Source organism: Dromiciops gliroides, chromosome 3 (genome assembly GCF_019393635.1).
Source record: "Dromiciops gliroides isolate mDroGli1 chromosome 3, mDroGli1.pri, whole genome shotgun sequence".
NCBI classification, from domain to species: domain Eukaryota; kingdom Metazoa; phylum Chordata; class Mammalia; order Microbiotheria; family Microbiotheriidae; genus Dromiciops; species Dromiciops gliroides.
In genome coordinates, this window is record NC_057863.1 from 397,901,052 (window position 1) to 397,917,705 (window position 16,654).

A 16,654-nucleotide genomic window follows, 5' to 3' on the forward strand; every position below is an offset into this window, starting at 1 on the left:
CTCCCAGTCCTCATTTAGCACTTGGTAATGTATTTCTCCAGTGAACTTATCCTCTAATATCATATATCATAGTTATCCATGTCTAATCCTCCTAGATTGCAGCTCTTACTAGACTATTAGGGAAGGGAGGGATGGAGGGAAGAAAGGAAAGTGAGAAGGAAGAGAAAGGGAAAGGAAGGAAAGAGGGAGAGGGAGGGAGGGAGGCCTGTAGTATGAGCTCAAGTCCATTTGGACTTCCCTTGGCCTTAAACCATACTTGTCTGTCTTCCCCTTTGGATTCCTTTGGATACTGATACCTTCACACTACTAACCTGTAGTTCAGGTTCTTGGATGTGCCCCTCAAATCTGGTTGCTACCTGTGTGTTTACCTTGTAATAATTGATCTTGTGCCTCAAACAACCCACCCTTTGCTTCTAGTTTCTTACTAACATAACTATTACACCCTATAGATAGCTGTGCCCAGACCCTGACGTCCTACCAGAGATAGCTCTGAGTCACCAACCATGGCAGGGTTTGCCTCTAGCCTCACTCCCAAAGAGAAAGCAAAGGCCGGAGTAAAATCATCAATGCTTATTTGTGACTCTAGCTTCTCATAAGGGAAACCAATCATTATTTCATCCTACCACAAGAAAGTGCTGAATCACCATGTAGTTGTTTTTGTTATTAGCTTCACAAACCCCATGTTTTTTGTTTTGCTTATACTCTCTAAAAATCTGAGCCTCCCCCAGATGAAAACTTCACATTCTCTAGTAAATTCCATTGATATTTGCTTTACTTCTTGCCTTGCCTCCATCAGCCTGAGTGAAGAATGAGACCCATAAAAATAATAATTTGCCTTTTATATAATTTTATCATTTATGAAGCACTCTCATCTCAACAACAAATATTAGTACAAGTATTATTATCCCCATCTTACAGGGGAGAAAACTAAGGCTCAGAGAAATTATTAAGTGATTTTAATCTAGTCATGTAGTTCCAAAAACTGCAACTAAAACCCAGGCCTTCTTATGCTAAGTCCAAAGCTTCTTTTTACTATACCATGTATCTATTAAAAGCAACATTTCTCCCATTCCATTCCCCTTCAGCAAAGGTGTCAAGCCATTTCATGGCTAGCAAACAAGTGAGTCCAGAACCACATTAAAATGTAATTTGGGGGCAGCTAGGTGGCGCAGTTGATAGAGCACCAGCCCTGGAGTCAGGAGTACCTGAGTTCAAATCCGGCTTCAGACGTTTGGCACTTACTAGCTGTGTGACCCTGGGCAAGTCACTTAACCCCAATTGCCTCACTAAAAAAAAAAATGTAAATGGACAATATTTAACAAAAATAAACAAAGATAAATGCATAAATTATGTCAATTTGTGGTTTTCTAAGTCAATATGCCACCAGAAGGGATTCATTTCTATCTGAGCTTGACATCACTACCCTACATCGTGGGGAGGCAACTGGCACATGCTGGAAATTATTAAATGATTAAGAGGGTCAAGTAACCATAAGCAAATGAAACAGACATGGTAGGAGAACTAAATTCATTTAACACTAGAAGTAACACAATTAACATCTGCCAGACTTCCCCCCCCCCCCCAAACCACAGTGGTCACTAAAAACTTAAAAGATCTGAATTCAAAAGCTATAAAAAAAAAAAGTCAGGCCAGTATGCAGGTTTTTCATATAGGAGAGTGTGACAGAATAAATATTTTTTCACAGATATCCTACCTGTACCTGTCCCCTGACATAGGTACAAAAACAGCAAGCAGTAATCTCAGAGTCAGAAACCCACAAGATTCCATCCTGGTCTGAATTAAATAATGATGGATCCTAAGACAATGAGCTTAGGCACAGATCAGCATCAGGAGAAAAAACATGGAGACTTGCAATAAGAATCAGCCAAGAGGTCTGTGATGACAGACAGTAAACTAATCATCCCCTCCCCAACCTGTCTGCTTAGCTCTAGGCAGCCATGGGCTCTTGACAATTAAGAGCTAATTCTCTCATGCTTAAGTATGCTATAATGCCTGATTATTGCCACTGAAACGTGTCTGTACTACCTTGTTTTTATTGCTTTCTTTCCCAAGGCAAGACCACAATGTGATGAATTGGGAGGCCATAAGAAAACTAAGTTGTAAAAGGATTGGTCCCAATGTGCATTTGTGTAGGGAGTACCCTGATCATAAAATGAAGGATGACTGCAGGAATGGATGAGCATTTCCTGAGGGCTTGCTACCTGCTAATACACTGTGCTAAGCAGTGAGGACAGAAAAACAAAAGACAGTCACTGTCTTCAAGGAGCTTAAGGTCTAGTGAGGGAGATAAGATACTTATGATGTGGTAGATCCTATATGTACTGAAATCAAGGAAAATGATACCATTCCTCAACAAATTATATTTATAGAATCATAGAGTTGGAACCAATCTTGGGAGCCATCTAATCCAACCCCTCATTTTGCTTATGAATTAACAGAAACCAAGAAAGGTTAAATGACTTCTCCAAAGTCACACAAAGAATAAGCATGAGAGGATTTGAACTTGGCTCCTGACTCCAGCGCCAATGTTCTCTCCACTATGGCATATCTAATAGATCTATCTACATACATGTCCTGACTAACCCCTGTCCTGGACCAATTTGCTCTGGCATGAGAGCACCATGATCTTGAGATCCAGGGTAAAGACCTCATAGTGATCTAACTTAGATGTTCGTCTAGAAACCCTTGGAAAAGAGAATGCTGATTTCAGGTAAAGTGGGGCAGGGTCAGAGAAATGAGTATGCCTCCCTGGACTTGCTAAAAGGAAACCTTATTCCATTTGAAATCCAAAAAGAATAACATTGATAGGCTATTATGTATGTTGAATCCTTCTCAAGCCAACTTAAATGGAGATTAGTCTGCCTCTATAAAGTTAAGTAGGTACAAATAAATTTTAAATTAACTCAAGCTAATGCTAGAGGGTACTAAATTTTCATTCTAAAGAGTTTTGAATGACTTTCACATGAATCTCATGATAAAGGGACCAGTGAAAAAATCCAAACTGTCCCTACCCGGTGCCTACCCTCTATAAGTTGATCAGTTCCCTCTATCATCCTACCCTTCCTCTCTCCTATCCCAAATCCCTCCAGTCTTAATCCACCCCCAAACTATTCGTACCCAGGATCTCACACTCCTTTTATTCCTTTGGTTTTTACTGGACCCAGTGAGAGAACCTGGTATCTAAGAAGGCCAACCCTGAGGTTCCAGTTGGAATGTGATGGGAGATGATTGTCAAGGTCACAGAAGGGCATTGGCCTGACTGCTGTTGCTTCTCCTGATGTTCTTTCTTCTGCTGAGCTCTCTCTTTCCCGCCTTAGGGGAAGGCTCCTGCCTCCGATGCTGGCCAGACCTGCTCCCACTGGTGCAATATGACTTAGAGGTACTCTGGGGCTCCCGTCAGCCACCCCCATATCTTTCTTCTTGCCTTCGAATGCTACTCCTCAAGAAGAATGTCCCAGTCAATCCCCAATTCCTTGGTGAGAGAAGGGAAAGAGAAAATTGTGCCCCACCCTCAATCTTTTCCATCTTAGTAACTTGAAGGTCCCCTGACTCAATACCCTCCACAACCTTCCCCTCAGATCGTGCCCATCTAGAAGAGGAAGCTGCCATATTCTTCAATCACCTACATGTTGCAATTAAGGAATGGCGGTCTGGTGAGGGGCTCTAACCCTTGGGTTTTCTAGAGTTGGAGTAGGGTAGACAGGCAAGGTCTGGAGCTCAAGGGATATCCTAGAAGAAAGAACTTGACCATTGTTCATGTGGGGAAGGGATAGGAGGCAGGGGTGGCCTGGGACCAGCTCACACCTGCTTACCAATTAATAAATTTTCAATGGGTATTTATACTACAGAAATCTGCCAATGCTACAAATTAGATCTTGATTTATTGTTGATCGTCTAGACTTGAGAAAGTGATGGAGAAATGTTAATAATGCAGAGTAACCCTTAAAATGACATGGGTGTGGTGTGTTGTTTTTTTTTCAGAGAGTTAGTTGTTAAACATTTACCAGTTCACCACTGATATGTGTCTCCCTTTCCCAAACTCCTTTTCACCCTAGATAAGATCAAGCTCTTGAAGAAAATTAAAATCCATGGGAAAGGATTTCTTCAGGGGTTGCAGAAGGCAGCTCAGGAGCTGAAGGACAAGGGTGAGGGGCAGGACCCACACACTGGCCTCATATTTAGCTTCCCACTCTTCTCAAGAGTCAACACACCTCACACCCTTTCTTCATGCCTTCTAACATACCTTCTTAGCATCTCCACCTCAGTCCTCTTCCCTTCCTCATCTTTCCATGGCATAGAAATGCAATTTAATAGTCACTTAAGTGCCTACATATAGAAATAATTATACTCCAAGGGAAATTAAAAGAGGAACAGAGCAGTAACAATTGGGGGAACCAGAGAAAGCCAGATGGAAGAAATAGCACTTGAACTGAATTTTAAGGGCAGACAAGTATTCTGAGGGACAGAGATAAGCACATATGTTCCAGGTCTTGGAGATGGGCTGATAGGAATGTACACAGGTGAGATTAGTAGTGTGAGTCTGAAAAACAGCAATGCCCAGTTTGGCTGGAACATAGTTTGTGAGAGGAGAAGTATAAAATGAGGATGAGAATCTGATTGTGGAGAGTGTTAAACAACAGGCCAAGGAGTTTGTTTTATCATAGAAGAACAATAAGGAACTACCAAAGGTTTGGGGGGCAGGGGAATGGTATGGTCAAGTTTATTCCTCAGATTCTGTTAGCTATGTGGAGGATGGATCAGAGAAAGGAGAGGCTGAGATCAGAGAGACCAACTACAAAGTTATGACAGTAGTCAAAGAGGACCTGAACAAGCTTGAGAAGAGGGCAGATACTAGGCATCTTGTGGAGGAGAGACAGCACTGATTGCTATGGATGGAGTGAGAGAGTGGGGAGACTTTAGGATATCTTAGAGGAAGGCTTTCTGCTTACCTAGTAGGTGTCTGGGATGATAATGCCCAGGGGTGTGCTGGTATGCTTAACCAGCTCTCCCCCACCCCCACCCCCAAAAGAAGTTGAAGCTACAATTCAGTGGTGTTAAACTCAAATGAAAATGAAACCACAAAATAACATTATTAATAATGGGGTTGTATTTTTATTTATTTTGTTAAACATTCCCCATTATAATCCTCAATCTGATATAACCCGCATTCTAATTTCATTTTGTTTGACACCTCTGATTCTACAGTATCAACATTCTCTCTACCACTCTCAGGTCTAGACAATCAACAAAAGAATAAATCAATTCCTGATTGTTGCATCTGCCAATGCATTCACATTGAAAATTTAAAAACAAGGAACAGTTGGCTAAGGCAAACTTGTAGTGGTGATCTGAACAGAAATAGGAAACTTTGAAAAACAAAACTGAAGAAGAAAGATAATGAATTCCACCGAGTTTGAGATATTTAACATCTATTCAGGAAATATTTGGCAAATAGTTGGTAAATCGTGATTAAAGTGTAGATGTGGCAGTAGTAGTAGTAGAGGGAAATTTGGGAGTAATTTATATTAAACTGATGCTTGAACCCATGGGAGCTAACAGGATCTACAAGAGAGAAAGTATAAGGGGGGGAAAGAAGGTCCAGAAGAGAGCTGTGAAGACATTCATGCTAATCAGGCAGGAAATGAGTAATGATCCAGTGAAGAAGAAGACTCATCAGAAAGGTAGGAGAACCTGGTGAGAGCAATATCGTGGAAGCCAAGGGGAACACATCCAGGAAGAGGGTACGGTCCAAAGCATCCTAGAATGAAGAAAGATTAAGAAGGACTAGGAAAAACCAGAAGACCTAGATTTAAATTCTGATTCTGCTACCTACTCCCTAGGCGATCTTGGCAAGTCACTCAGGGTTTTAGTTTCCTTATCGGTAAAATGAGGGAATGATGCCAGATGATCTCTGAGGATCTCCCAACTCTGAATCCTATGATCCCAAAAGTTCCACACACCCCTACATACTCCTTCCCCACTTATTTTGTTTCTGCCTGCACATCCCCAGAGTCCTTCCCTAATCCCTCCCCTCAGTCCTTTTCCCCAGTTCTACCATCCACAGACCTACCCCCATCCCACCCCCCACTTCCTACAATCTCGTCTTTCCCCACAGTCTGCAGTCAATCCTGTGGTGAGTATATCTGGGGTCTGGGTAGAAGCAAGGGGCTGGTGTGTGAAGCTCCCTTCTAAGTCTAAGCCCAGCTCACATACCTTCACCAGTCCCAGGTCCTCCCAAAGAGGTAGCCAACTGCATCAACTGTAAGAAGTACTATGTGACCTGCAAGGACCCTGTTCTTTGTAAGGGTAAGTGATTCCTTGATCTCTGACTCCTACTGAAACTCACTGACTTATGCCAACAATGATTGAGCCCTGACTCCACATGACTGCTCACCCTACACTGTTCATCTAACTCAATTTTCTTTTCTTTTTTTTGGTGAGGAAATTGGGTTTAAGTGATTTGCCCAGGGTCACACAGCTAGTAAGTGTTAAGTGTCTGAGGCTGGATTTGAACTCAGGTCCTCTTGACTCCAGGGCCAGTGTTCTATCCACTGCGCCACCTAGCATCCCCCATCTAACTCAATTTTAACTGACCACTGACCCAGGACCTTATGCTGACCTCTGGGGCCATACTGGCCAATATTCCCCAGATGCCCTCCTGCCACAGATCCTTTGGATTGGAATTACTATCATCTTCATCCTGTGTGTGTTTGTATCAACACTTGGATCTGGGTGAGTAGTTAATCGAATGAGAACCATCCCTAGATCCTAACTAGTGACACACACTCCCCTCTATCCACCCATCTCTTCATCTTCTTTGATCTTCCCTATCTCTTTCCTGCTTACCCCCATTGCCCCAGTCCCCTTAAATAGACACATTTCATCCTTCACTCTGATTGGCCTCCTTTCTTTCCTGTTTCTCAATCCCAGGGTGTACTACTTCTGGTGGAGGCCACTGCAGCTTGGAAAGGACCCTGTAGAGCTGAATGAGCCAGCACCAGGACCAGGATTTGTACCAAACGAGTCACCATCACCACCACCACTACCACCACCACCACCACCACCACCACCACCACCACCACCACCACCACCACCGTTACCGTCACACCTATCATCAGTATCAGAACAAGCATTGGCACTTAAGCCAGTAAAAGAACTGTTTTCTGAATCACCATGTCCTTTATGTCCAGTGGAAGAGATGGCCACAACCCCAGAAAGGAAATAGTATTGGAAGACAACCACCAGGCCCTGGAGTCCATTATACTAAGAAGTCTATGAGCAAGCTAGAGAAAGAATTCTTGGTGAAAGTGATGTAACAAAAGAAATAAAGCATTTATGTTGAGAATAACCCATCTAGATCTTGCAGTCATTGAGGGCATGGGAACTGGAAACTTGATGCCTGGGTCCCTGAGGGAGACACATTTTGTTGGTTTCAGCCCATCTCTCCAACCCATATTGATCTTCCTGAATCCTACTCCAGTCATCTAATGCAAAGCTGCTTAAACTGTGGGTCATGACCTAAATGAGGTTGCGTAACTGAATGTGGGACTTGCAAAAAATTTTGGCAACAGTAAAAGGTTATGTATACCTATACCTAGGGTCATGTAAAAATTTCTCAGGCAAAAAGGGGGCATGAATGGAAAAGTTTATGAAGCCCTCATATAGATGAGGAAAACTGAGGCCCAGAGAGGCTAAGTAATTGAGGAATAGTCATCACTTAGAGAAGGAAACATGGGGGTCAGCTGAATCCTTCAGAGGTGACAGGAGAAGTAGAATGCTGTGAATGTTCACAGAATAACAAGTGACCTGTTTTTCCAAGTCTATTCCACCTACACAGTGCATTTTTCTAATAAACATTGACTAGCACTGACATACATCTGCATCCAAGTCACTATTTAAAATATTCCACAGAATATGGCTGAGAACAGTGCCTTCTAGAATGCCATTAGAGACCCCTCTCCTAGTTGTTATTCCACAACCATTCTTTGGGTTATTAAACCAGATCCAGATCAACCAATCTGTAAACCCATCCCACCCACTTCTCTTCCTCTAATCTAGAATTGATAGCTTTGAAAGCACTCTGTTGTGGTTTTTTGGCCACATTGGGGTTTTTAACTAATTCTAGGATTTAGCTTTCTTAACACCAGCATAGCTAAATTCCAGGCTTATATTTTTTTCTTGGTCATATTCCTGTACTTTTCCATTGTCCGTGTACTTCTGAAATCTGAGTTTCAGATTTCTCTCAATAAAGTGTTCACCTACAAACACTTTAGCCTCCTTAAATGCTTACCCTCTTCCCCCCATGTTGTTTTGTTGGGGGTTTTTGCTCATCAAAATTATTTATTATTGGGCCATCAGAGTTCATTCCTGAAAATTCCCTATCCTTTGTGAGCCAATTTCCCTTTTAGAGTCTCAGTCCATTCTTCTCTGCCAAACTTTTTGAAATTTACTCAAAAGCTAAAATACACTTTAGACAACTTGAAAACAGTATTTGGGCAACAGCCAATGTCTCCAAAGCTAAGGCAGCACAACGACCACCCCACCTCCTCCACATACATCCATACAATACACTAGGGATAGGACCAATGCCTCCAAACAAGATGAAGAACAAGGAAAGAATCCAACCAAGTATATCAGAACAGGAAGATGCAAAAATTGGTGCTGATTTCATGAAAGCTTCAAATTCCAGGATTGCAGATCTTCAGAAAGAGATGGAAAAGATCAAGAACATAATTCCATTTGCACAGATGACCATTGAGGATTTGAACACAGCCTTCCCTCAAACCACATTGGACAAGAAGAAGTATCCTTATTGGCCCCACCAGTCAATTGAGAACCTCTAAAATTGGGCCTCAGAGGAAGCTGTGGCCCTCCTGTCACATGCTCCTGAAATCTGCAATAAAGCAATTGTACAGTAGAAAGAAAGAAAGAAAGAGAGAGAGAGAGAGAGAAAGAAAGAAAGAGAGAGAGAAAGAGAGAAAGAGAGTGAGAGAGAGAAAGAAAGAGAGAAAGAGAGAAAGAAAGAAAGAAAGAAAGAAAGAAAGAAAGAAAGAAAGAAAGAAAGAAAGAAAGAAAGAAAGAAAGAAAGAAAGAAAGAAAGAAAGAAAGAAAGAAAGAAATCTTTGGGGGGTGGCTAGGTGGCGCAGTGGATAAAGCACCGGCCCTGGATTCAGGAGTACCTGAGTTCAAATCCAGCCTCAGACACTTGACACTTACTAGCTGTGTGACCCTGGGCAAGTCACTTAACCCCCATTGCCCTGCAAAAAAAAAATTAAATTAAAGAAAGAAATCTTTGAGCACAGATAAAAGGTCAGAAAGGACATCTGGAATTAAGTAATAATAATTAATATTTACATGTCTCTAATAGTTACAAAGTACTTTCTTCACAATAACCCTATGAAATAGGTAATATAAGCATTGCTGATCCCACTTTATAGGTGAGACAACAGACACAGGGACATAGTAATTCAGCTGGATTCATATACTAATAAATATTCAAACCAAGATTCATACCCAAGTCCTCTAATTCTAACACCATCATCTTTCCCCTGTACCAAAATGAAGACAAGCTAACTTCACAATCTTGCCATGGTCTGTTGCCCAAGCCCAAAGGACATATCAGACTTCTTCCTGCCATATTCTCGTGCTCAAATACAATCATCTTGCCTCCCTAAGTGGCAAAAGCAAACAAATGCTTCTAGTTCCTTGTTTCTACACTTGATCTTAGCATTATTGAAGGCAGCCAGCTGGGGAACCGACTGGACTGGCAGTCAACCAGCGCCATTTGGAATAGCATGTGATTTATTCAGTTTGTCTGTGAAGCCCCTAAGGACTCGGCATTCCATAGTTCTTATTGATTGGGGGCACTGAATGTTTTATGACAAGGAGCTGCCCCCCGGTGCCTTCCAAGCAGGTGATTGATCAGGGCTGCTTAAGATGTCAAGTTCAGTCCGCTTTTTTGGCACCATGGAGCACATGTGCTGGAGTGCACACATGTGAATTCAGTGAATGGATTCCCAGCATGTGCTGCCCTTCTCTTCTGTGAATTTCAGAGTCCAGCTCCAATAACCACCAATGTTACCGCTGGTGCTTTTTATTCCTCACAGATAACAGGTGGTTTTTTTGTTTGTATGTTTTTATTTTTCCCCAGGATTACGAAAGTATTTCAGTGTCCACAGAAATTCACAGACTACTCAAAATAAATCAGCTAAGTCCACACTCCTTAGCCAGACACTCAAGAGATTTAATTGCCTGGTCCTATCCCACTTTTCAAATCTTTCCTCAACCTACCCCCCAACTCATAGCCTTTGCTCTAGTCAAATGTTTTTTCATCATCTCATAGATGCATCATACTCATTCCCACCTCCCTATCTTCACTCCCATTGTTTCTCATGCCTGTGACATCTTTCCCAGAACTCTCTAGCAAAATCCAAAACTTCAACATCCTTGGTAAAATGGAATGATTCTATAGCAGGAAGTAAAGACGCCAAGAAGATGTATGACCAACTGCCTTGCCCCTCCCCTAATCCATCTGACTTGCAGCTGAAACTTCCTTATATCCATTGCCTCCCCTATCACATTAGGAGCTACTTGAAAGCAGGACCATCTTTGCTGTGCAGATCCCTATCACGTGGCACAGTGCTTTGCATATGTTCAATACTTAATTTTTTTATTCATTCAAATCCCTTAATCAAAGCTTTCTTCCTCCTTCTCTGACCACTCCATCCCACAATGATCTCTCCCATTCCAAATGTCCATCACACTTTTGTCCATTTGTCCTTTTTATTATCTTTGTTCTACCAATCAAGTAACAAGCATCTACAAAACATCTGTGTATCTGGCACTGTGCTAGGACCTGGGGAGGGGAGAGGAATGGATCAAAAAAATATGAAGCAATCCTTAATAAGAAATTTATCATGCATGGATGTCTTGTCTCCCTACCTAGTTTTTAAACTCAAGCTGACTAGAGATTCTTCTTTGTACTTTCAGTCAATATAAACATTAAGTGCCCACTCTGTGTGGGGTGTACTATGCTAAGGGCTAGGATACAAAAAGAGGTAAAAAACAATCTTTACTCTCAAGGAGTTCACAATCTAAGAGCCTACATTGGATAAATACTTGGTCCGTGATCAGTGACTGATGAATTAGCCCATCAATTCAGTCAGGTAAGTCATCAGTTTTGACTAGTCAGTTTAATCACATGATCAAACAGAATAGAAAAAAAAATCATCAAGATATATGTGTCCAGCAATGGGAATCACAAATTCAAGGATAGTCACATAGTACAACAAATATCTGAATAATAATCCCCTATGACACCTTCCCCCCACAAGTACATCTTCAGTAGCTTTTTGAAGAGCTCCAGTGACAGAACTCACTACCTCATGGGTCAGCTCATTTTGTTTCTTACTTAACAGGTCAATTAGGAAATTCTTCTTAAGCCAAAATTTCTTCTTCCAACATTTGCCTCTCAGAAATTTTCACCAATTAGTCCTCTGGGGCTAAGAAGATCAAATTTTGGGGCAGCTATATGGCATAGTGGATAAAGCACAGCCCTGGATTCAGGAGGACCTGAGTTCAAATCCAGCCTCATACAGTTGACACTTACTAGCTGTGTGACCCTGGGCAAGTCATTTAACCCTCATTGCAAAGAAGAAGAAGAAAGAAGAAGAAGAAAAATATCAAATCTTTTTTCCACCAAAAAAAGGCCTTCAAATACTTGAACTATTTTCTAAGTCTTCTCCAGGATAAACACTTGGAAGTTCTTCCATCTGATCTTTGCATGGAATTGTTCTCATGCCACTCACTATCATCATTACTTTCCCCTTTTTCATGGCTTTAATGTGGTCTGACCAGGGCAGAGTACAAAGATTATCATGTTTCTTGTTGTGGTTGTTAGGTTTAATTAATGAAGCCCTGGATCCCATCTGCTGACTTTTTTTGGCTGCCATATCACAAGGCAGACTCTGAATGGAAGTACATTAAAATACAAATACTTTTTTTTTCCAAATGAACTGTGAGGATCCTTGAGGGTCAGATAAGTTAAATAACCTGCCCAAGGCCACATATCAAATAAGTATAAATGGTGGAGCTAGCTAGGCCTAAATTCCATATCTTCTGACTCCAAGCTTAGTGTTCCTTGCAGGCCTCCACTCTAATAACATTTCAGGAGGCCCTACCTCAACTCTATATCCTGGTTTCAACACAGCTTACTATGATGCACATTTGGTTAATTGGGAGTTAAACAAGGTCGAATTTAACAGGATTTTATACCTAATATTTCTATAAGGCTGACATTAATATGCGAAACATGAACCCTCAAGCCCCATTATAAATACAGGGGTTAAAGGAAATAGTTCAGTTGCTTTGTTGAGGATAGATTGCTTTAATCAAATTTTAGGGTTATGGGTTATCACTTTGATTGTTATGGTTATCCAAATTTAAATATCCATCCTTATGCCCATGCCTAATGAGTATTGCATGAGCTGTTGCTCAGAAGGACAAAAGATCAAGGCACTGGTAAGTCTATACTGAATAAAATAGAGGTACCCAGTAAAACCTAACTTGGGCATCCATTCCTAAATTATTAAAAGTAAATAAACTAAAAAAAATAGTAAATAAACTAAGATATTTTAGTCATCACCTCAAAGTTTAGCCAATATATCAGTCAATCACTGGCCCTTAGGATTTTTTTTAGCTCCTTACTCTACCTCTAAAAACTATTTAATTTTATTATTTTTATCCATTTTTTTACTTCTTTGAGAGAAAAGCTTATTGTATCTATACCACAACTGCTATTGATTTTAAGTGAAATGTACTATTTTAGTTAAAATCATTCATGTAAAAAATCATTAGTGTAAATAAAATGGGTGATCAATTGGGAAATGTCTGAAAAAATTATAGTATATAAATGTAATGGAATATTATTGCATCATAATAAATGGATAAAAAACTCTGTGAAGATTCATATGAACTGATACAAAGTGAAAATGAACAGAACCAGGAGAATAATCTATAAAATGACTACAATAATATAAAGGAAAATTATTTTGAAAGACTTAAGAACTTTAATCAATGCAGTGCCCAGTCACTGACAGTGATACGAGAGAGAGAGAGAGAGAGAGAGAGAGAGAGAGAGAATATACACAAGAAAGCAGAAGGACATTCCAAAAATTCAAATTCAAAAAATTTTTCAAAGATAAGCAGGAAAAATCATGGTAAAATCATGTTAAATTTAGAACATATGTGTGTGTACATTAGACAATGACAATTTCTTCTGTAATCATTTTTCTGTTCTTTGATTGTGAAAATGGTCTTGTCTGTTGATGCTTGGCCAGTTCAAAATAAAAAGAATTTTATAATCATGAGTGCTCATCAATATATGAAAATGTGTTTGAATTTCCATAAGCATATTTGGATTTTTCCTATTTTACATTTCTTATCAGGGGTCCAGGTTAAGCCAGTACTCTATTATTGGGTTGATGCATGTAATAAAAGCACGGGTTTAATTTAAACAAGTGAAGTATCTGTCACAATTGGAGTGTAAATAAAAGAATGATTCAAGGCCTTGCCAATTGTTTTTTCCTACCATACATCAGCCAGCCTGCAATCCTTGGCAATGAGATGCACACTATAATTGTCTCAGGGTGATGTAGGGGACAACACATAGGGCTTAAAGATTCATAAGAGATCAGAGTCCAGCCTCCAGTTATAAAATGTACAAGCTCTGTGAAACCAGAGAAAGACATTTTGTCTTAGGGTCTCAGTTTCCTTGTCTGAAAAATAGGGTTAATGACACCTGAACTAATTCTCTCACACAGTGGTCATGAGTAAAATGCTTGATAATATTTATAGAACTGTAGAAATGATACTTATTAGGGGCAGCTGGATGTCGCAGTGGTTAAAGCACCAGCCCTGGATTCAGGAGTACCTGAGTTCAAATACGGCTTCAGACACTTGACACTTACTAGCTGTGTGACCCTGGGCAAGTCACTTAACCCCCATTGCCTACAAAGAAAAAAAAAAAAGAAGAAATGATACTTATTATACTAACAATGACAATGAAATCAGTTTAGAAATAGGTATTTCAGTAGCCAATTATGTCCCACTTACAGAGCACCTCAGTTCATTGACATTCTTAATGATTTTTACATCTATTCTATGTGCCAACTGTTTGATGGGCAGTGAAGAAACAAGATCAAAGAATGAAACAATTCCAACTTTCAAAGGAGCTTATGTTCAAATGGAGGAGACAATAGGTACATCTCTAAGTATATGTAGGATAAATATAAAGAGAATAAATCCAAATGTAAGGTAGTTCAGGAGGGAGGGCAATAGCAGTTAGAGTAATCGGGAAGGCCTTCGTGTAGAAGGTGGGGCACAAGCTATAACCTGAAGGAAGACAGATGATACAGTGTGGAAGTAAGAGAATGCATTCCTGGTGCAACCAGTACAAAGGCACAGAGCCAAGAGATAGGGTACCATGTATGAGGTACCATGTATAAGAAAGTCAATTTAGTCAGATTATAGAATATAAAAGGGATGATAACTGCACGCTGGCAATACAAGGGCAGAAATAAAGCAAGCCCTGCATACAAGGAGTTTACATTCCACTAAGTGACACATTTGACCAAGTTTCTTGCAATGAATTCCCTAAATTGATGTGGTTGTTTTGGTAATGTTTAGACCAGTGTCTTCCAGACTGTGTTCATGCACCTACCATTGTATGTATGGGTTCCACAGTGAGAAAATAACAGCAATTCTAAAATATTAAATATATCTTTCTATGTTAAATGTCAGATGCAGAAATTTTATAGTACGAAAATAGAATTAATATGCTCTATTTTGCTCCCCAATTTCCACAAACATCCTTTAAACTAAGGTAATTCCATACTCTCTGATCCTTTCTCCAACTGACATTTGTTGGTTTTGTCAATATACTTAAAACCTAAAAGTATTCTGCCACTAAATTAGTCTGGTAAACCAGAGAGCATAGCCACAGCCTGAGAAGAAGCAGGATGAGATAGAGGAGTAAAGTGAAGTGGGAAAAAAAGGACAAAAACAGGGTGGAAGGAGAGTGTCTCAGACTGGATATTTAAGGTCTTTGCTTTCATTGCTGAAGTAAAGGAAAAGGCAATGGCATATGTTATTTCAAGTACAACCAAGTATTTCTGAAGGAAATGAGCAAAACAACATGAAATCCAAATCAGGAAAATTAAAAATAAATATCACACAGAGGCTCGTGGTGGGCATGGGTAGGCTACAATTTATAATCAAATAGAAACCAGAATTTAAAAATATCATGAGGCAAATAAATGATAGGAAGAAAAAATGGGATGATCACATGACTGAGGGGAAATGACAAATGGACAGTCTGGATGTTGCTGTTTTTCTCCTCTGTCAAGAGAAAATTTTAAAAGGCCTCCAATGGATTCTATCTAAGAACTTATGAGAGGACATGCACGAAAGTCACATGGCACAGATAGGTATGGATGAGCTACAATCTGCATCACTGGAAAGAACAACCCAATTATTGAAATCACATATCCATTTGAGCATGGGAAAAGCTATTGCCCTTAAAAAAATGACTCCTGACATAAGCAAGACTGGGACTTTGGGGTGAGCTTGCATTGAGACCTCTACATTTTCCATCTACCACTCCTTGAGCCCAGAATGACATCTACAAGATCGAAGGTAGTAAGTCTGTGGCCAAGGGAAAAAGCAAAGCTAAGTGGCCACATGACCGTGGCCTCAATCGCACTAAGCTTAAGCCACTGAACAAACAGATGTATACAGAGCCTACAGAAAGTCAGCAGTTGTTTCTGATCTTCCCAACAAAAGATAAATTAGTGTTTCTTGTTGTTCAGTAGTTTTTAAGTCACCTCTGACTTTTCATGACCCCATTTGGGGTTTTCTTGGCAAAAATACTGAACTGGTTTGCCATTTCTTTCTCCAGCTCATTTTACAGGCAAACACAGTTAAGTGACTTGCCCAGCTAGTGTCTGAGGCAGGATTTGAACTCAGGAAGAGGGATTTTCTTGACTCCAGGCTCAGCACTCTATGCACTGCACCACCTAGCTGCCCAAATCAATAATGATCAATCATCTATTCTGTGCCTGACCCTGAAACCGTGGTAGACATAAGGAAGCATGGGGCTCTATCCTCAAAAATCTTATACAGCTTAGGTAGAAAACTGTCATAGCTGCTGTTCATATGGACAATAAGCATTCTAAGAGTTCAGAGGAAGGAGAGAGCACTTCCAGTTAGGACAGCCAGGTAGTCTTCCAAGAGACGAAGGTTTTACTGAATATAATAATCTACCTCATGAACTTTTGGGTTTAGACTCTCTTGCTTTTCACAACCACCAGAAGCCAAAGGCACCCCCAAATTCGTCTGATTCTTTGTCTTTCTCTCTGGCTAGGAGGTAAGCTTTCCTCAAGGAGAATAAGAGACTCATGATTCAGAAATAGGTGGGTAAATCTTTTGAAGAGGTGAATATTCTATAAGAGGCTTGGACTTTGAATCAGAAGGACCTGGGTTCAAATCTCACCTTAGACACTACCTATTTAAGCCTGGTTAAATCACTTAACTTTTCTGACACTCAGTGTCCTCATCTATAAAATGAAGGAACAAG